Raw genomic sequence first — 20879 nt, 5'->3', positions numbered from 1 at the left:
ATTGATGGGGCAGCGGTGGACTTCTGACCTGGGCCTGGGAGGGATAGGACCCGGAACGTGGGCCTCAGCCGGGGGGAAGGGCGGGTGGCGGGCCGCGGAGGGGGGTGCCAATCAACGCGACCACAACAGTCTGGCCCGAGCCCTGCTCGTGGTGGTCGAGTCGACCCAAACAAAGCAGCATGTGCTCGTGGCCCGGGGGGAACCCGGCTCGGGAGCCGAGAGGGGACGCCACCCGTCTGAGCGACAAGGGGCTGCGCGTGGCGCCAGCGCCTCCCCCCCGCCCCAACCCCTCGGCTCCCAGCCCGGCGCGCCGAGGGGTTCCGGGTCCTTCCAGGGCGGCCGCGGACCGGGTGCGAGGGACCACGGGGCTCGCGATCGCGCGCCGGGCGGAACCAGGAAGCAGCGCGCGCCGGCGCGGGGCGCGCTCGGGCCTCGGTGCGCGAGCGGCGCGCGCGCCCCCGCGGGTCCCGGCGTGAGGAGACTCGGCGGCTGGAGCCGTCACCCCGGGCGGGGACCCTGCGCAGGCGACTACGCGCGGCGGCCCGGCCGAGGGAGGGAGCGAGCGAGCGGGCGGGCGGCGGCGGCGGCTGGCGCCCGAGGGGCCGATCGAGGTAGGAGCTGCGGGGCGACTCCCGGGCTCGGGGCCGGAGAGCGAGGCCGGGGAGCCCGCCCGGGCGGGGCCCCGCGCCCCGGCCGCCCAGACGCCCGGCAGGGCCGCGCCGCCGCCATCGCTCCGCGGGCCGGGAGGCGGCCTCGGTGACTGCGCGCCGGGGGCGGGGGGCTCAGGGGGCGAGGGCGCTGGGCGCGCGCGACGGGCGTCGTGCCGCGGCGGTGGCGGGCCGAGGGTGTGGAGTGTGGGGACCGTGCGGGCGCGTGTGTCGGGGTGGGCGTGTGAAGGGCCCCGGCGCCGACCCCCGCCAGCGGAGGGGGCTGCTGTGGGCCACCTCACACCTCCGGGTTGCAGTGCCAAGTAGCCGGTGGCGTCTCCTTGCTTTTTCTCCTTTTTCGAAAGAAGGATCTGCGACTCCCGGGGGTGGGATGAGCTCGGGGGGTGCCCGGTGGGGTGGGAGGTGTTCGCCTAGCCTCGAGGAACAGTGCCTTATAAGGAGTCAAGACAACAAATACGAGTGTTTCCATACGGCTCTGGGGTGCGGGATCCCACATCAGGACCCTCCAAGGCCCGGGCTGGTGCGTGTGGCGGTGGGATGTGGCGTGCCCCCCCCCCCCTTTTTTTTTTTGCTAGCCAGGGCTAAAGAGTAAAAAAGTGCGCCTGGTGTCGGGGTAGATATGGAGAGTCGGAAGGGGAGTCGTGGTGTCACAAAAGCTGGTCTGAGGCTGAAGGAATCTGGCAAGATGGTCACGCTGATCAAAGAGGAAAGAACTTGTGTGGAGTAAGAGGCGTTTGCAAACACTTGTAGCCAGCAGTGATGGAAAAGGCGAGGAAGAAAAACAAGTGTCAGCTTTTAGGAAGATGAGATTAGTGAAAACCACAAGAATGTTAAAGGCAAAAAGAGATAGCGATCCTCTCTTTCCCGGAGAACCATGCCCAGTTCTTTTTCTTCTTGTCCCCCATGCTCCTGTCAGACCTTTAAGTGGGTCATGGAATGTTAAGAGCTGGAAAGGACCCTGGCAATGATGGCGCTCTCTTTCATTGTACAAATGAGGAAACTGAGGCCCCAGGTAGATGGAGAAGGTGATCTGCTCGGTTCACGCAGCTGTTCAGTCGTCCTGGGACTGAAATGTCGGTCTGAGGACTCTTCGATCAGTGCTCTGCCCAAAACCCTGTGGAGTAGTGGATTTTTGCCTAAATACAGTTCCATTAATTGTCTCTGGAATGTCCTTGGGAAATGCCCCTTGAAAGGGCCGTGTGTCACCAAATTATTAAACTGAGCTTTATGTCATTTTCTCAGTCTTCAAATGATGTTTATCATCCACTGATATCTTAGGTTTCCAAAGTGGTTGGATAGCTGCCTGGGCCATAATAAGCTTTCAGCTGTTGTGTATATTACCTCAAATAATTCTGTTATTGTTCGATGAAGATAATATAATTTTGCCTCTTTCTTCAACATTCTTCTGTTATGGTTCATTTGTTTATATTGTATTGTTTATATTTAATGGGTGTTAGAAAACAATGTATTTTATTTTGTGTACCTTTCACATTTTTCTAATTTTATGTCGTAACACCGTGAACATTGGATCAGTTCTGATCATTTCACATGGTGGAATCCTATTGACTGACTTTATATCAAGGCTTTGGGTTTTTTATTTGTTTTGGTACCAATTTCCATCTCATGGAAGATTACAGTTGTTAGAATTGATAGTATAAATGGGAGAAGGGGCTGCCAATTTTAAGAAAAATTTACCATGAGACAATTTGTGATGTCTGTCACGTTCAATTAAAACACCACCACACCTTTGGTCAGGTAAGCGTTATCTAGTAGATTGCTTGTGTTCCGTAGTCTTTGGAAGATGAAAATTTCAAGCACCTGGTTGAGATACAGGGAAGGAATGGAGAGATCTTTTTTCAAAAAAGCAAAACCTCAGAAGCAAAAAAAAAAAAAAAAAGTTGATTTCTATCACTAGCAGTTTGGTTATTGCATAACTTGGAGCTGAACTACATAAAATCTTTGCTGTATATCCAACTCAATAAATTATCCCACCTTCTCCCTAGTCCTGGCCTTTTCAGGATTCATGTTTTTGCCAACAGGATATTAATATGGATTGTATTAAGAAATTTAAGGTGGATGTATTTCTTCAATGGGTACTCCGTGATATATGTGATAGAAGGTGGTGGGGGGGGGGGAAGTGCTATCATTGTTTGAAGTGTTACAACATAAATATTTTGGTCAGCACTTCCTATTGTGCCCCAACTTCTCATTTCATCTTCATTTGCTTGCTCTCAATTGATTTTTTAAAATGTTCTTTACATATACAAAAACCACATCAAGACTAGCAAAGGGTGTCATTATTGCTCTTTTGGTACTTATGTCAAGTTTTTCAAGTTATGTTAGTGTTGGTTTTCAAGTTATTTGTGATTTGTGTTAGGTTTATATTTATGAACGTGCGTGTGGTGGTTCATTTGGCTTGTTTTTATGTAGGTAGGTGATAGAAGCAGTCTTGTAAAAGGAATGTGTTATAAATAGGTAAATAGCACATGCAAGATTAGATTGCAGGTTGAAGGTAGAATCAAAGGAATCTTACTACTGCCCTGTAAACATGTATGTATCTCATAAAAGTATTCACAGATCTCTGGATGTGTTACCTGCCAAGTGAGACATTTTTTCCCCTTCTATTAGAGTGTAGTAGATTACCGCATTATTCCTACAAAAAAAGGAAGCAAAAAACTTCCAGTTTTTATTAACTTGTTTTGAGTATTTGAAACTCATTCTTTTAACAAGTTAATTTGACAGTTCCAGGTTAGTGAGTTCATAATAAAGTGGCAGAATACTTTGACTCCGGAACTTAATAAAAATTATCTTGAAAAGTTAGCTCTCAAGTGTCACTGTCCCCAATTTTGTGTAGTGGTTAAAGGAAAAAAAAAATTCTTTAAGTCTTGGCTTTGTTAATAGAAATGTTCTAAAATCAGAAGTATTTTTTCCCCTGCAATGTTGGAAACACAACAGTTTTATGCTTATTTCTGGGAATAAGAAAGTCAAATTTAACAATCTAGTTTCCATTGATCAGACAGTTTTCTGTACGTTTAAGTCATGAGTATCACAGTGATAAAAACTTTTAAAAAAATTATATTCATTTTTAATAATTCTGTCTTTATTTTAAGTAGAATATTGACATTGGATGTTTTCTTCTTATGATGATCCTGTTACTGAAACACTTAAGCTAGTTTGGAGAAGACTTTATGTATGTAAATCTATGCTATTTTTACTGATCAAAGAGAGGAGTACTTTACAGGAGTTAGATTTTTAGGTGGTTAAATACCCTCACTTTTGGTGTTTTCAGGGTTTTAGATGACGTTTATTACTTTTGTTAGTTTTGGTCACACCCATGACTTCCTTGGAAGGTATCTTTGAGGTTTGGTTTCCTTTTTTTTTTTTTTTTTTTTAATGGTAATATTGGGGTGGGGGTGCTTCCTGTTTGTATTTTCAAAATTAGGTCCACATATTGACTTTCTTGTAGTGTCACATTTTTATTTTAAACATATAAAGCACCAGATGCCATGTGGTTATCTTTGTCCATTGTACTGCTTTATGACTCCCTTACCGAACTCAGACTAAATACCCAGTTGGGAAGGCAGGACATTCCTGAATCTTTTCCCAACTGAAGGACTCTTACTACAACAAAGGTGCAACGAACAGAAAAATGGGGCTGTAGCTATCCGTTTCCTTCCAGGTACCTACATAATGTATAGTACTAAGAGTTGAAATGTGTTCTGTGGAGTCTTGAAGGTCAGAGTTTTAAAGAGGGGTTGCCTTGGGCTTATGTAATATAGAACCCGCCTATTAACTAGTGACTATAGCAGTTTTTCTGACCAACTTAAGTCGTACAGAATGTCATGGAGAATTTAAATAAGAATTAGGACAAATTTAGGGTATGGTAGTAGAACTTAGGAGAAATCATCCTCAGCCATAAAACTCTTCCTTGACCCTCCCAGATAATTTTTACATAGTATGTCACCTTTAATATAAATGTTGGAATACAAGTTATGTGGAGCCTTGAGAAGTACATCCTTGAAAGAAGTACATATAGTATTGTTCCAGTGATTAAAGCAAGTGGCCTTTTCCTGACCCTCAACTAACTTTATTCTAAGAAGTATAAATGACTAAATAGACTCCTAATTAAATTGGGATTCAAACATGTTTGCAGTTTAGGGACAGTTTATCTCTCCTAAATTTTATTTTGGATCACATTACTGAAGGCAGTACTGCATTAGCATGTTGCACAGTTATGCATAGTGCACTTTGTAGTCGAGTTTAATACAGAGTGTCTTGACCTCCCACTCCTCCCCCCCCCCCATATTCAGTAAAGGAGAGTAATAATTTGTCACACACTGGATATTTTCTTCCCTGGATTTATTTGTAACAATTACATCTATTTCCCATGTATTATAATACTTTTAAGATGAAAAATACATATATTGATTCATAACATTTATCTTTTGGAAGCTAGCTTGCAAGATCTATTCCGACACTCACCCTCCATTTATTCTTCCATTGCTTTTGGCACTCTAACTCTTTTTTTAAAAAAATGTTTTACAGATTTCTGTTATGAAGAGAAATATCTCCACATTCTATGCACTGCTAGTTTTTTGAGGTGCTTGTGCTGACTCATTTTTTAAATTCTACTAAGATATAGAGTATGGTTTGAGAGCAGTAATGAGATTCTCAGAAAATATGAAAACTTTCCTTTCTGACTAGTTAGAGAAAGGTTGGGGAAGACAAGGGGAAATACATCAATGAGCCAATCAATTATTGTTATTGTTGGGATTAATTTGATGACTAATATTTTCTTTTTTTTCTTCTTTTTATGTTTTATTTATTTTTGAGAGAGAGAGAGGCAGAGAGAGAGAGAGAGAGGTAGAGAGAGAGAGAGAGAGAGAGGCAGAGAGAGAGGGAGACACAAATTCCAAAGCAGACTCTAAGCTCTGAGCTCTCAGCACAGAGCCCCCCACACAGGGCTCGAACTCATGAACCGTGAGATCATGACCTGAGCCAAAGTCGGATGTTTAACCAACTGAGCCACCCAGGCGCTCCGATGACTAATATTTTCAATGCCCATCAGGCTAGTAAAGTGAATTTGGCTTTACCCTGCAATGGTGTAGGACAAACCCAAGTATTTTCTAATACTGCTTGTTTTCCCCTTGTAGGGGATTTTTTTCTGCATATGGGAGATCAAGCCAGAGTTACTAATAACAGCCACATCCATGGTTTGTATTAAAAACAACTATTTACCACTGTGGGCTATAGCTCTACCTACCATGGGCTCATCTGGGAAGATGTACTAGTTATCTATATAATAATTATGCCCTCTTTCAAAAAGTGATCAGAGGGGCGCCTGGGTGGCGCAGTCGGTTAAGCGTCCGACTTCAGCCAGGTCACGATCTCGCGGTCCGGGAGTTCGAGCCCCACGTCAGGCTCTGGGCTGATGGCTCAGAGCCTGGAGCCTGTTTCCGATTCTGTGTCTCCCTCTCTCTCTGCCCCTCCCCCGTTCATGCTCTGTCTCTCTCTGTCCCAAAAATAAATAAAAACGTTGGAAAAAAAAAAAAGTGATCAGAAAATTAGTTAAAAAGTACTTCAAATTAGGTCTAAAACTTAAAAGTAGAAAGATAATAAAAATGATACCTAACATTGTCCATTTACAGTGTGCCAAGCAGAGACTATTATAAGCTCTTGCCATGTTTTAACTCATGATCTTCAGAGGGTGGGTATTATTTTCAGATGAAAGATGAAGAAGTGGCAACAGAGAAGTTGAGTAACTTGTCCAAGGTCACATTGCTAGTAATAATGGCAGAGCTGGATCCAGACCCAGACCGAGCTGATTCCAGGGACTGTGTTCCTGACCACTGCACTGCAAAAGGACATTTGGTTTCTTTGAGACTTCTGTTTCTTTATTTGTGTTCCCAAATGGACTCTTGTTTGTTTTTAATAGAAAAAAAATTATATGTATTTAGAAATTTTTAAAGTTTATGAAGGTAATTGTAAGTATTTTTCCAACTAATGTATATAATCCTAGTGGAAATTCTGTAAAAACAGAGAAGGTCTTAATTCTAACTATAAATTTCCTTTGTTGTTCTTCCACTAACATCACCATATACATCATGGGAGAAGAGCTATAAGCTATCTCTTTGGCCTCTCATTACAAACAAAAGGATCATTTATGCCAGTTTAGCATGTAACATGTGTTTGTTGACTGAAAATGCAAGTATCCAGCTCATTTTATTTACAACTTTATTTTGAAGGGGTTTGCAGCCCTCTTCCTGTTTTATTGAAGCTTTTTAGAGTTACTAATTGTGATTTCTGAGAAGGACTAAAGAGTTTTAATTTGGGAAGTTAATTTTTAAGGCAACCAAAGCAATTATTTTGTGTTTTAGAGCTATGCAAAGGCCATTGGAAACTAGTCTCAGAAATGTATTCCATTTTATATGTGATGGTCTCAGCATTTTTCCTTGGAGGTAGATTGTAAAGTTAAATTTTGGGGCCAAAATTTATTACCCTAAAGTGTGCTGATTTGAATTTGAGAGGTCAAGTCAGGGAGGAGAAAAACTTCAATTCCCTGAGCAGAGAGTATAAACTTGTTCAAATAAACAGAGGATGTTGTCTTCCAGGATTGTCAAACTGTCACCTTTGACCAGGGTTGAATTTTCTTTGAATGTTGACAGAAGTTACAATGTCAGTGGAAAAAGCTTAATGTGAAGTATCTATAACTCAGAATTTCCTTATGTTTGTGTCAGTGAGATCCTACAATTAAAGCAGTTTTTTTTTTCTCTATGTCTGATGAGTTTTTAAAAACCTTCAGTGGGGTTTTCCAGCCTTTAGGTGAGAGTAAATTAGAAAGTTTGTGAAAAAACTATTTTGTGTTGTCTAAAATTCAGAGCCTGTAACCTGTGCAGATCGTTATGTTTTTATGAAGAATGGGACTTAAAAATTCAACCTGGGGAAAATGTTTTAAATAAGCTACATTCACAAATGTCATTGTAACATTTATAAATAGAAACTGTTGAGCCCTTAATCTGTTAAAGTACTAAAAATTAGAATTTATCAGGTTTGTAATACAGCATTCTATAATACAGTCATTTGTAGTTTGAACTAGGTAAACCATTCTCTCAGAAATAATGTTAATTCTATGTTTTTGTTTTGCTTCATGTATCTAAAATATATTGGTAATCTTTTAGGCTTGAGAAAAATAGCAAACTAGAGATCTACAGCATTATACAGCTCTTTATAAAATGAGACGATCCACCTTGTGGATTTATGTTTTCACAATTTATGATCTGTTTCTGGTAGAAAGTGAGGGAGAATTATAGTGAAAATTGGACATAATAGAGCCTTATTCCAAAAGGTATGGAAGGTCTAATACCTAGAGATGCAACGCACATATTCCTTCTTTTCGTGTTGTTGTTACTGTTTCCATTTTGTAATGATATATGGAAACCCTGAAACATATATATCCTAAGCATATTTTAAGGATGAGTTTATCTTGTAACGAGTTTAAATACCAAGTTAAAACACTAAATTCATTGTCATGTGTATAAATTTACCTTCCTCCTTAACTGTTGAAGGTATTAAAACAAAATAGAAAATATTTGGCTTCCTGAATGACATGGCTACAACTTACATGCTGAGTTGGTGATGAAGCATGATTTCTTGATTTTGCAATACCAGAGCAGAGCACATAATTTGAAAGGAATGGGTCCTTAAGTAAGTTATTACCTTAAGCACACATTTTAAATTTTGTCCTAGAAATGTGACATTGTCAAAATTTATGGTTTTGAATTTTTATTACCCAAATGTGAGAGATCTAGTTTGAAAAGAACTTAGCATTATGTTCCTGTTCTATTGGTAAATTTGAAAAAGGCAAACGTAAGAAATACCAACCTTGTGGCTTTTATGGAATAACTCATGAAAGGAAAAAAATACATAAGTGCATAAATATTAAAAACTTTCTTATATGAAAAAAATGCCAGAAGCCAAAGATAAATGACAAAATAAGAAAAACACTGTAAACATATATGACAAAAGGTTATGAGTTAATATTATTATATATAAAGACTGTATACCAAAAGTAAGAAAAAAAGTTGGGATGCCTGGTTGGTTCAGTCGGTTGAGCGTCCGACTTCAGCTCAGGTCACCATCTCATGGTTCGTGAGTTCGAGCCCCACATTGAGCTCTGTGTTGACAGCTCAGAGCCTGGAGCCTGCTTTGGAATTTTGTCTCCCTCTCACTCTGCCCCTCCCCAGCTCACACTCTGTCTGTCTGTCTGTCTCTCTTTCAAAAATAAAAATTTTTTAAATACTATAAAAAAAATTAAGAAAAAAGATGATCTCCCAAAGAGAAAATGAAAAAAGAAGAGATACAAATGGTCAATGTTCATACAGAATTATGTTCTGCACTAGAGATCAAGAAATGCAAATAAAAACAATGACATGATTTACAAAACTAAAAATATCAAAGAAATAAAAGCCATGTTGCTTGGGAATGTGGAGAAACTGGTACCTTCATATTCGTTGGTCAGATGTAAATTGGTGCTTTTTTTGAAGAGCAGTTTGATATATATACATGTATTGAAAGCCTTAAAAGTGTACATATCCTTTGACCTAACAGTTCCATTTAGATAACATAATCTGAAATATGTGCAAAGATTACTATATAAGGATGTTCCTCGTAGTGTTATTGAAAATAACAACAAATTGGAAACAACTACAGTGTTCAGCATTAGAGGATTAATTAACTAAATTGAAGGATATCTTATATAATGAAATACTATTTAGCCATTTCAAGTCATGTTATACAACAATATTTAATGACTTAGGTAAAGTTTACAATATATTACTAAATGAAAAGGCAAATTGCAAAACAATCGCATACAAGTTGTACTTGGAAAAAAGTGTAGGCGTTAAAAAATTATTCTGGGTTCTAGGATTCTGAGTGTGTGTATGTGTGGTTTCTAGTATCTTCCCGTTTTTCTGTAATAAACAATAATGAACAGGGAATACTTTGTAGTCAAGAAAAAATGTTAGTTTTAATGAATGGTAAAGAAAATATGAGAGAAATATGTATAATGGAATATTATTTGGCCACAAAAAAAGAAGGAAATCTTTCATTGCCATTCATGACAACATGGATGAATGTAGAGAACATTACGCTAAGTGAAATAAGTCAGACAAAGACAAATGCTGTATGTTCTCCCTGATCTGTGGAATCTAAAAATATCAAACTCATAAAAAAAAAAAAAAAAAAAGCAGATGGGTGGTTGCCAGAGGCAGGGGGCAGAGAACTATGTGAAAGTGGCCAAAGGGTACAAACTTCCAGTTATAAGATGAGTAAGTTCTGAGTATGTAATGTACAGCTATAGTTAACTGTATTGTGTATTTTAAAGTTGCTAAGAGAGATTTTTAAAAGTTCTTACCACACAGGCACACATATACAAGTTGTAACTATGTGAGGTGTTGGATCGGTTAACCAACCTTATTTTGACAATCATTTTGCAATATATATGTGTATCACATTATTACATTGTGTACCGTAAACTTACATGATGTTTTATGTCAGTTATATCTCAATAAAGCTAGGGGAAAAAGTTATTTTTAAAATGAATTTTGTGTGTTGATTTAGAATGAGAAACTTGTATTATTTTCAGTTAGTATTTCCTTTTTAGGAGCAGAAAATACGTAGTTTGTGATGTTTGTGTTAAATATTTGGCCTAGTATACTTATTTGGTATGGTTTATGACATCTTTTATTGAAGAACTGTATTAAAATCATTCTAATTACATTTAATGTTTTCAGAGTTAAAATAATTTGACTTGAAGACTGAGTTATTTCCTATACTTTGGAATGGTCCATATTTTTATATATAAGCTGATGGTGAATTATATTGTTTTATAAATGTGATAAAGAGATTATATTGCTTTACCTGTGTATGAGCTCTACTAAGTTACCACTCATTTCATATTGAAGATGTGTTTGTTTTTTTTCAACATTTGAAAAAAAAATTTAGGTCTAGTTTATTTTAAGTTCTGGTGACCCTAAACGTTGTATTATTTCAGTATATTTTCTGTATTTGCTTTTGCGTTGCTTTTTCTGTCATGATGATACCTACAAAGATTGCTAGGTTTATGGATTTTTGTCCTTGTAATTCCATTAGTCATGCTTAATGACTTCTCTAAATGTTTATTATGTGTTCATTTGGGAGTATCTGGTAAAGGAAATCTCTAGTGAAAGGTACTTTCTCTTGGGTATATGTCATTGCTAATACAAGAGACTTGTGTTCTGCCTTAATTAAATTCACATTAAGTAGTTTCTTTGTAATTAAATTTAGTGTTTAAAAGCATTTTAACATTTTAAGAAGTTTAAAGAAGAAAGATGAAAATAAGTTACAACTTGATGTTTTAGGAGAATTCTGGAGCACAAGTATTTAGGTCTTAGCACTTTTGCAGCAAATAATATTACAATCTTAAAAAATTATATATATGTATATATATAATTTTTAAGGTTATATATGATTGTATATGTACATATATATGCACATATATATGATTTTTAAAGATTATATATGATTTTAAGACTATGTATACATATATGTACATATGTATGTATGTATATACAATATGTATGTATGTGTATATGTATATATAGTATACATATATATGTATGTGTACAATATATACACATATACATGTACGTACGTATACATATATATATGTATACATATATATGTGTATATATATATATTCTAGGCTTATATATAATAAGCCTAGAAGATGACCTACTTATTTTTTAATTTTTTTTAATTAAAAAAAATTTTTTTAAAGTAATCTCTACACCCAACGTGGGGCTTGAACTCACAACCTCAATTTCAAGAGTTGCACACTCTACCAACTGAGCCAGCCAGGTGCCCCCAACTTACTTACTTTATGTATAATACAACTTGGTAAAAATCTTACTTCACCTGGATTGTGCCTCATAATTTATCATAATGGAACTTGCTGTGACAGAACTTTAAGTCAGTTTTGAGAAAAGTAAAACATAAAAGAAATCATATAGTACTTTTTAGTGCGTTTTAAACCTAAATCCATAAGTAGTTAATTCAAATGTATAAAGACAAATAAATATTTTTGTGTATTAAAGATAAAACCATAAACATATTGCTCAATATGCCTTCATAAATAGATCCTGTTGATATTATGGTTCCTTTTTGCTTATTCTTACATCCTCTGCCTCCTGAAAATGTGATCAATCTTATTTAACCCAAAACTATGTTTTCCTTTGGCTTCAGTTCATTTATCATTGCTGATTTTCTCTGTAATCTGTTTTATCACTATGATATTATTATGACCAGTTAGAATAATTCTCTTTCTTCTTTTATGTACCTGAATCACTTTTACCAAATCATGAGATATTTTGAAAATCCTATAAATTTGGGGCCTCAAATTTAGCATATATATTTTATAATATGGCATCAGTCAATTGTAGAATATATTTGAATATTAATATACAAAATGATTCATTGCTTTCTTCATTTAGAGCTAGATACTTGATTGTGTTCTAGTCTTTGTCTGATTTTGAGAGCTTGGTTATCCTCACAAAGATTTCTTTTCCAAGTCTATAAGTCTTATGGTTACCTCTTTAATGGAGTTCAAATATATGTAAGATTCAAAAGTCTGTAGAAAAATTACTTCCTTCAGAAGTTAACATTATAATTTTGTTTGAAACTCTGTAATCTGCTTTTTGTCTCTTAGCTGCCAGAGGGCTTTTTTTTTAATCAATAATTTATTTTTTAATTTACATCCAAGTTAGCATACGGTGCAACAATGATTTCAGGAGCAGATACCTTAATGCTTCTTACCCATTTAGCCCATCCCCCCTCCCACAACCCCTCTAACAACCCTCTGTTTGTTCTCTATATTTAAGTCTCTTATGTTTTGTCCCCTTCCCTGTTTTTATATTATTTTTACTTCCCTTCTCTTATGTTCATCTGTTTTGTATCTTAAAGTCCTCATGAGTGAAGTCATATGATATTTGTCTTTCTCAGACTAATCTCACTTAGCATAGTACCCTCCAGTTCCATCCATGTAGTTGCAAATGGCAAGATTTCATTCCTTTTGATTGCTGAGTAATACTCCATTGTATGTATATATACCACGTCTTCTTTATCCATTCATCCATCGATGGACATTTGGGCTCTTTCCACACTTTGGCTATCGTTGATAGTGCTGCTGTAAACATTGAGGTGCATGTGCCCCTTCGAAACAGCACACCTGTATCCTTTGGATAAATGCCTAGTAGTGCAATTGCTGGGTTGTAGGGTAGTTCTATTTTTAATTTTTTGAGGAACCTCCATACTGTTTTCCAGAGTGGCTGCACCAGTTTGCATTCCCACAGAGGGCTTTTTGAGGTTGTGTACATCTGTGTATTTAAAAACACTTCTGGGGCGACTGGAGTAGCTAGCTCAGTCAGTTGAGTGTCTGACTGTTGATTTCAGCTCAGGTCATAATCCCAGGGTCTTGGGATCGAGCCCTGCATCAGGCTCTGTGCTGAGCATAGAGTCTGTTTAGGATTCTCTCTGTATATTTGTCTCTCTCCCTCCTCCTCTCCCACCCCCTCTCCCCCCCTCCCCCATTCATGCATACTCTCTCTCTCTCTAAAATAAAATAAATAAAAATAAATACACTTCCAAAGTGAGTAAAGAAATTTATTCCAAAATTTTCCAGTAATTGGGCTACCAATCAGGATAAAACTTAGTGAATATTTGTTGACTGGTAAATGAATGGACTGTATAATCACATATGCTTTTAAGGCAAAATTAGACAAGGTACCCCATTAAACTATATTTGCTAGAGATTCTTAACCATTTGGGGATTAGGGGACCTTTTGAGACTCTAATGCAACCATAATGCAACCATTGACTCTCTTCCCAGTAAAATATACATAAACATAAAATTTTGCATACATTTCAAGAGGTCCATGGACTCAGGTTACAAGCCCCTAATATAAACAAACAACCAGCCCTCCATTAACACAGGTGGTGGAGGTGGGCACATATGGAGAAGAGATAGATGATCTAAATTTATAAAATGTGGACTGACTTAGAAACCTCTAGTCTGATCTTGTTACCTGGGGACTCAAGAGGGACTTATTTTCCCCCGGGAACTCAATAAATATCAATCTACTTCAACATTTTAAAGGTCTGTATTCCATTGGATAGCCCCAGCATAATTTAGTTAATCCACTAATATCTATTCATGGATATTTAAGTTGGGGACACCTGGGTGGCTGAGTTGGTTAAGTGTTGGACTCTTGATTTTGGCTCAGGCCATGATCACAGGGTCATGGGATCAAGCCCATGTCAGGCTTTGTGCTGGTCATGGAGCCTGCTGGAGATTCTCTGTCTCTCCCTCTGACTCTCCCCTGCTTGCTTGCGTGCATTCTCATTCTCTCTCTCTCTCTCTCTCTCTCTCTCTCAAAAAAAAAAAAAAAGATATTTAAGTTTCTAGTTTTTCTCTTTTATAGACAACAGTGTGGTGCAGATTCTTAGTCTGAGTGTGTTTTTTGCATTTACTGTACCATCCTCTTAATGTAAGTTCTACAAGTGGAGTTGCTGAGCTCTCTGCATAGATAGTGCCAAACCACCCTCCCAAAAGACCACCCCAGTCAACATGCCTAACAAGAACTAGTTCATGAACGGGATGGCCATTTCCCCACATCTTCCATAACTGAGCGTTGGTAACCTTCATATCTTTGCTAGTCTCTCATATTTGTATTTCTTTGATTTCCAGCAAGGTCAGATGGTGCTTCACGTGTTTATTGGCCATTTTGTTTCTTTGTGATTTGCCTTTTTTTTTTAACGTTTATTTATTTAGGGGGGGGAGGGGCAGAGAGAGGAGAGAGAATCCCAAACAGGCTCTGTGCTGTCAGCATAAATCCCAACATAGGCCTCAATCCCACAAACCATGAGATCATTACCTGAGCCAAAACCAAGAGTCAGATGCCTAACAGACTGAGCCACCCAAGAGCCCCTGTGATTTGCCCTTGTATATAATTAGCCTGTTTTTCTATATAGCTGTTTGAGTTTTCCCAAAGATCTTTCTGTCTTGCATATTACAAATAATTTCCTCCCAGTTTTTTCTCTTCTTGGCTTTCAACTTTGTATAGTATTTTTTGCAGTACAAAATGTTAAATTTTTATGTTGTCTAACAGCTTTTTCTTCTCTGATCTGGTTATTAAGACATGCTTAGAAAAACCATCTCTACTGAGAGATTATAAAATTTTCATTTGTATTTTCTTTTAGAATGTTGTGTGGTTCTGGGTTTGGTTTTTGGTGTTTTTTTTGCATAAAGTTTCTCCATCCATCTGGAATCTATTTCTCTGTAAGAAGTGAGGTGGGAATTGTAGCTTTGTCTTCCTGAAAACAGTATATTTAGTGGTGACTCACCATGTGCCAAGCACTGAGGTAAATGTTTTACATGTATTAACAATTTTAACCTAAATCAGTTCCAAATATCTGGCCAATTATCAAAAGAAAAAAATCCACCATTTCCCATCAGCTCCTTCTTTCTCTACTGATAAAGCACATGCTTATCATATATTCTAAGTTCTTATATCTGTTCAGATCCATTGCTTCTCTCTCCTGTTCCAGAGATCAGTTTGTCTCTGCATATACCACATTGTTGTAATTATTGGACATTTTATTTGGATCACTACATTTTTTTTCAGAGAAGTCAGGTGAGAATTTTCATGGACTTCTTTGTTCTTTTTTTTTTTAAAGTGTTTTTTTTTAATGTTTATTTATTTTTAGAGAGAGAATGAGAGAATGCGGGGGAGGGGCAGAGAGAGACTCCCATGCAGGCTCCACACTGTCGGTGCAGGCCCAACGTGGGGTTCTATCCCATGAACCGTGAGATCATGACCTGAGCTAAAATCAAGAATCGGATGCTTAGCCAACTGAGCCACCCAGGTGCCCCTGGACTTCCTTTGAAATATGCATTAGGATAGATTTTTAATCTGACTCAAAGTGAATTTCACATTCTTTGAGTAGATGGTAGATAATCACCAGTAGTTCCATTAAAGATAACACTAGATTTAGTCTTAAACCTATCTTCCTACAGAGATGGTAACAGAAAAGTAATTTTTTAAAAACAGTACTTTGTCCACTCAACTCAAATAGTGTAATTTCATTCTGACATTTCAGTAAGTATAGTAAAACTTTATTTTTTTAATTTAACTTAAAAGCTTAGGTTTGCTGGGGCGCCTGGGTGGCTCAGATGGTTAAGCGTCTGACGACTTCAGCTCAGGTCATGATCTCACAGTTTGTGAATTCAAGCCCCACACCAGCCCTCTGCTGTCAGTGCAGACCCCGCTTCGGATCCTCTGTCCCCCTCTTTCTCTGCTCCCCCACTTGCACACGCTCTCCCTCTCAAAAATAAATAAACGTTAAAAAAAAGAAATTGGGGCACCTGGATGGCACAGTCGGTTAAGCATCTGACTTCAGCTCAGGTCATGATCTCACAGTTTGTGAATTCAAACGCCACATCGGGCTGTGTGCTGACAGCTCAGATCCTGGAGCCTGCTTCGGATTCTGTGTCTTCCCCTCTCTCTGCCCCTCCCCACCTCGTGCTCTGTCTCTGTCTCTCTCAAAAATAAATAAACTTAAAAAAAACTAAAAAACAAAAACAAATAGGATCTCTTGCCCTCTGGGAACTGAAGCTATTGCTCTATAAAGGGAACAGAAGCTATTCTTACCTGAAGAAGATGGTATTCCTAAAACTTCCTACCAGACCCCCACTCCAAAGTACACAGAAACATGCACATATGCACTTCCTTTTTGTTAAACTGCTACCCTGAAGCATGGTTGAAGCATTATCTACCTCCTGGAAGTCCTTCTCTTTTTTTGAGAACAGGAGACTAGTCTGTGCTGTGTGGTAGCTGGGCTGGAGAATAGACAGGGGTAGAGGAATTATTTTGTTACTTAATGGTATTCCTGACTAGAAATTTTAACATCTTTTCCTTCAGAAACAAAATTATAAAGGGTAACTAAGTTTTCTAAGATTGTAGATCAACTGAGGTTTTTATTTATTTATTTATTTATTTATTTTTTATTTTTAAATTTTTTTTTTCAACGTTTATTTATTTTTGGGACAGAGAGAGACAGAGCATGAACGGGGGAGGGGCAGAGAGAGAGGGAGACACAGAATCGGAAACAGGCTCCAGGCTCTGAGCCATCAGCCCAGAGCCCGACGCGGGGCTCGAACTCACGGACCGCGAGATCGTGACCCGGCTGAAGTCGGACGCTTAACCGACTGCGCCACCCAGGCGCCCCTCAACTGAGGTTTTGGGGTTTACCTAGGTATTTTTGATCTCTCTATAACTTTGTTCCTATGGGAAAATGTTCCATGTTCCAAACAACACATGTGCAAATGAGTTTTGGAACATGAGTCCATTTGTAAGGTGATCAGGAAGAGGATATGGGGAAGATGTTGGGAGTTGCCTGTTATTTTTATTACAGAAAGGTGTAAGGGCCTGAGTATTGAACTTTGATGCGTTGACCTAAATTGTCTCATCACCTCTATGACCCTACAACCCTGGAACTAAAACATAAAATAGCTCATTCTGTTGTAGGTATAACTCAGCTATCAAATCACTTTTAGGTAGAGTTTTTTGTTATTTTGTTTTCCTTCTGTGTGTGTGTGTGTGTGTGTGTGTGTGTGTGTGTGTGTGTGTGTGTGTTGTCGTCGTTGTTGTTGTTTAAACTGAATTTTCCTAGAAAAGAAAATTTTTTTTTTTAATTTTTTTTTCATTGTTTATTTATTTTTGGGACAGAGAGAGACAGAGCATGAACGGAGGAGGGGCAGAGAGAGAGGGAGACACAGAATCGGAAACAGGCTCCAGGCTCTGAGCCATCAGCCCAGAGCCTGACGCGGGGCTCGAACTCACGGACCGCGAGATCGTGACCTGGCTGAAGTCGGACGCTTAACCGACTGCGCCACCCAGGCGCCCCGAAAAGAAAATTTTTTGATGTTAGCTGCTATTCATTTTTATGGTGTACATAAAGTTGGTGCTTGGAATTTGAGATCTGGTTACAGATGAAATTTTTTCCTTTCAAAAGAGAGTTCTCCTCCAATGTTAGTTTAATCTTTGGCGATAACCTAAGGAGGGGAGTAATTTTTTGTTCTCTGGAGATGAGATGATAACTCCAACTGTGTGTGAAAGACTGAACAAACAGAGCTTCAGAAGGCTGACTTGATAGAGAGATTCTAGAACCTAGTAATGCCTAAGCCCCGCTTCCTTCCATTCTTCAGTCTTTTCTACTTAGTTTATCTTAATGATCTTTTTAGATTTCTGATTGTAGAAGGAACCTTTGAAGAAATGGATGGAACTTCTATGTTGCTTTGAATATTGGCTGACCTCAAAGGCATATTAGTTGGCTTCTTAATGTTCAATAAAACATTCTAGCTCTTACTACTAGGTAGGCCTTAGGAACCCCTTTATTTTAGTTTGGTGTCTAAATATGTTAGTTATATTAAATATATATATTTTAAACATCCTGATAAAGTCTACTGAATATAAATTATTCCTCAATAAAATTGAGGATTATTTCCATAAAGAAAAAAATCCTTTTTTTCCAAGTATGACAGCCTATTTTAGAATATTTAAGATATTTCCTTAAAAATGAAAGTTTTAAAAAATTGTTATGCTTCAGGGAGTCTGATTCTTTTGTTTTAAAATTCATTCTACTCATTATGTTGCACAAAAGATTGTTGTGTTGAATTGGGAAACAGGTGGGGCATTTTCAAGTATTTCAAAATACTTTTGTTATACCTAGGTTTTCACCATAATGGTACTTGTTATTTTAGTAGAATGTGACCTATATTTTATTCCGTGGGAAAAAGAAGAAACGAAGTGTTTGCTAGTCACCTGCCATCTTGTGCTGCTATGCATTGATAGGTAGAAACTTGAGTCCTATGGAGTTTTTAACTCTCTGCCCTATATTTTTAGTACCTTGTAGAGATGGAATCTGCAAATCATCTTTGAAAGGTAAATGATTTGATTTGATTGTATCAGGCAGGAAAGCTATCCTCTATATCAAACTGAGTATCTTGAAAAAAAGCTAGACTAATACCGCACTGAAATGATCTTAACTGTGGAATCCTTTATTAGACCTGATTTGTTTTGCATGTACTACATAGCTCCGTAGAGATGACCAGCTTTCAACAGGGATGAACAGATGTCCTGGTTTTATCAGAAATTGCTTTCACATTGCCAGGCCTTTCACAAAAGCCAGTCCTCAACCTCCATCTGATTTTGTGGAGGTGCTTTTCAAACTTTTCCCCAAATGTTGGTTTGAATACACAGACTTTTAGTGTTTACTTGTAAGATTTTGTAATAGTCAGGTGGTATCCTTTACACCCAATGGAAAAAAAAAAAAAAAGGAAAGAAAATTAAAAGCCAAAATTAGGAAGTATAGCATAGTGTGTGTTTATTTGAATTTTCAAGTGTTTAATATCTGATACTAGAGTCTAAGTTTAATAAAAGTCGTGTCTGTTTTTTTCACTGCTGTATCCTCAGTACCTAGAACAGAACCTGGCATCTAACAGGTGCTCTTTATAAATGCTTACTGTTTCTGTGAGGGGGTTTGATCCACTTTTGTTTACAGTAGACAGATACAGTAGACAGCCAAAAACACTGGCTGGTGTTGAAGATACCTTAATTCCATTTCATTTATTCCCCTTTAATCTCAATGGACAGGGTGTGTATCCAGAGACCGCTTCAGCCCTCAGTAGGGCTGAACGTGTATGCCTTTTACTGTGGAAGAAAAACAAGAGAGGGGAAAGCCAATTAATTCCCTATATTTCCTTTGGATTTCATTTACCGGTTTAACTAGTTCAGTTCCATTAAGTACATTTACATTGTCTTGCAACAATTGTCATGCACCTATCACTGTCTATCTCCAGAACTTTTTCATCATCCCAAACTGAAACTGTATCCATTAAACAGTAACTCCCCATTCCCTTCTCCTGCAGTCCCCAGTATCCACCATTCTACATACTTTCTTTAGAAGTTTGACTATTCTAGGTACCTCATATAAGTGGAATCATATAACATTTGTCCCTTTGTGTCTTTTTTTTTTTTTGTCTTTCCCCTGAGTTTTTAGTTTTTGCTTTGTACCTAGACCTAGCCAGTGATGCATACAAAATAAGTATCCAGACAACTTAATTCAGCAGCTTGTTGCATACCACTAGGGGGTTATTAAAGCTTTGAAAATGTGATTCCTAATCTTTATGTCTGTAGGCTTATCTCCTCCAGGGCTTGCTGATAAACCTGCACTGACAGTAATAACAGAGATTAGTCTTTCTTCATGTTTCATAAAGCAAAGTGTTCTCTTCTTATAGCCTGATGATGAACTGGAAAATTACTGGTACATTGTTGTAATTGTTTATACCGACATTAAGACAAACTCTAAGGGACAACAGCTCTGAGAGAGGTTTAATTGTTGCTTCATTAAAAAATCATGTTCAGGGGCGCCTGGGTGGCGCAGTCGGTTAAGCGTCCGACTTCAGCCAGGTCACGATCTCGCGGTCTGTGAGTTCGAGCCCCGCGTCGGGCTCTGGGCTGATGTCTCAGAGCCTGGAGCCTGTTTCCGATTCTGTGTCTCCCTCTCTCTCTGCCCCTCCTCCGTTCATGCTCTGTCTCTCTCTGTCCCAAAAATAAATAAAAACGTTGAAAAAAAAAATTAAAAAAAAAAATCATGTTCATAACTTGTTTCTTTTCTGTTTTCTATTCTCTTTATATCTTCTCGTTCCTTCCCTCCCTTTCCTTTCCATGCCTGCCTTCCTTCCTTCCTTCCTTCCTTCCTTCCTTCCTTCCTTCTTTCTTTTTCATTATTATTTTCCTGAGTAGTTGCTGCAGAGACAAGCAGATGCTATGGCCCAAATATAAATAAAACAGTCCACGGCTTTCTATCATTCTACCTGGAAGGAGAGGGAGAAAGAGAGTAAGAGAACTAATCTGAAGGAGGAAATATCCCTAAGTTTTTTAAAGGACAGAACCTGGTGTGTTGAGAGAAAAGAGAAATATACTGCTCCCAGTATATTTATATTTGTCTGATGGGTAAAGAAAGAAAGAGAGAGGAGGGATAGCCTTGGAGAATGATTTGAAAAGCAACCTGTGCAATTTCTTTATTTACTTTTAAAATTTTTAATGTGTATTTATT

At 38.4% G+C, this 20879-nt stretch overlaps 1 protein-coding gene across 1 annotated transcript in view; it reads left to right on the top strand.

The window, feature by feature from the left end:
* Positions 1-465: 465 nt before the first annotated feature.
* The window catches only part of STAT5B (signal transducer and activator of transcription 5B), a 66894-nt gene continuing 46480 nt past the window's right edge, over positions 466-20879 (top strand). Inside the window, exon 1 of the mRNA XM_030296794.1 lies at positions 466-611. The gene's annotated coding sequence lies outside the window, so the exon portion shown is untranslated. The remainder of the gene's footprint in view (positions 612-20879) is intronic.

Source organism: Lynx canadensis, chromosome E1 (genome assembly GCF_007474595.2).
Source record: "Lynx canadensis isolate LIC74 chromosome E1, mLynCan4.pri.v2, whole genome shotgun sequence".
Taxonomy (NCBI): domain Eukaryota; kingdom Metazoa; phylum Chordata; class Mammalia; order Carnivora; family Felidae; genus Lynx; species Lynx canadensis.
Note: the sequence above shows the minus strand (reverse complement) of the source record. Positions and strands in the feature narration are given on the sequence as shown.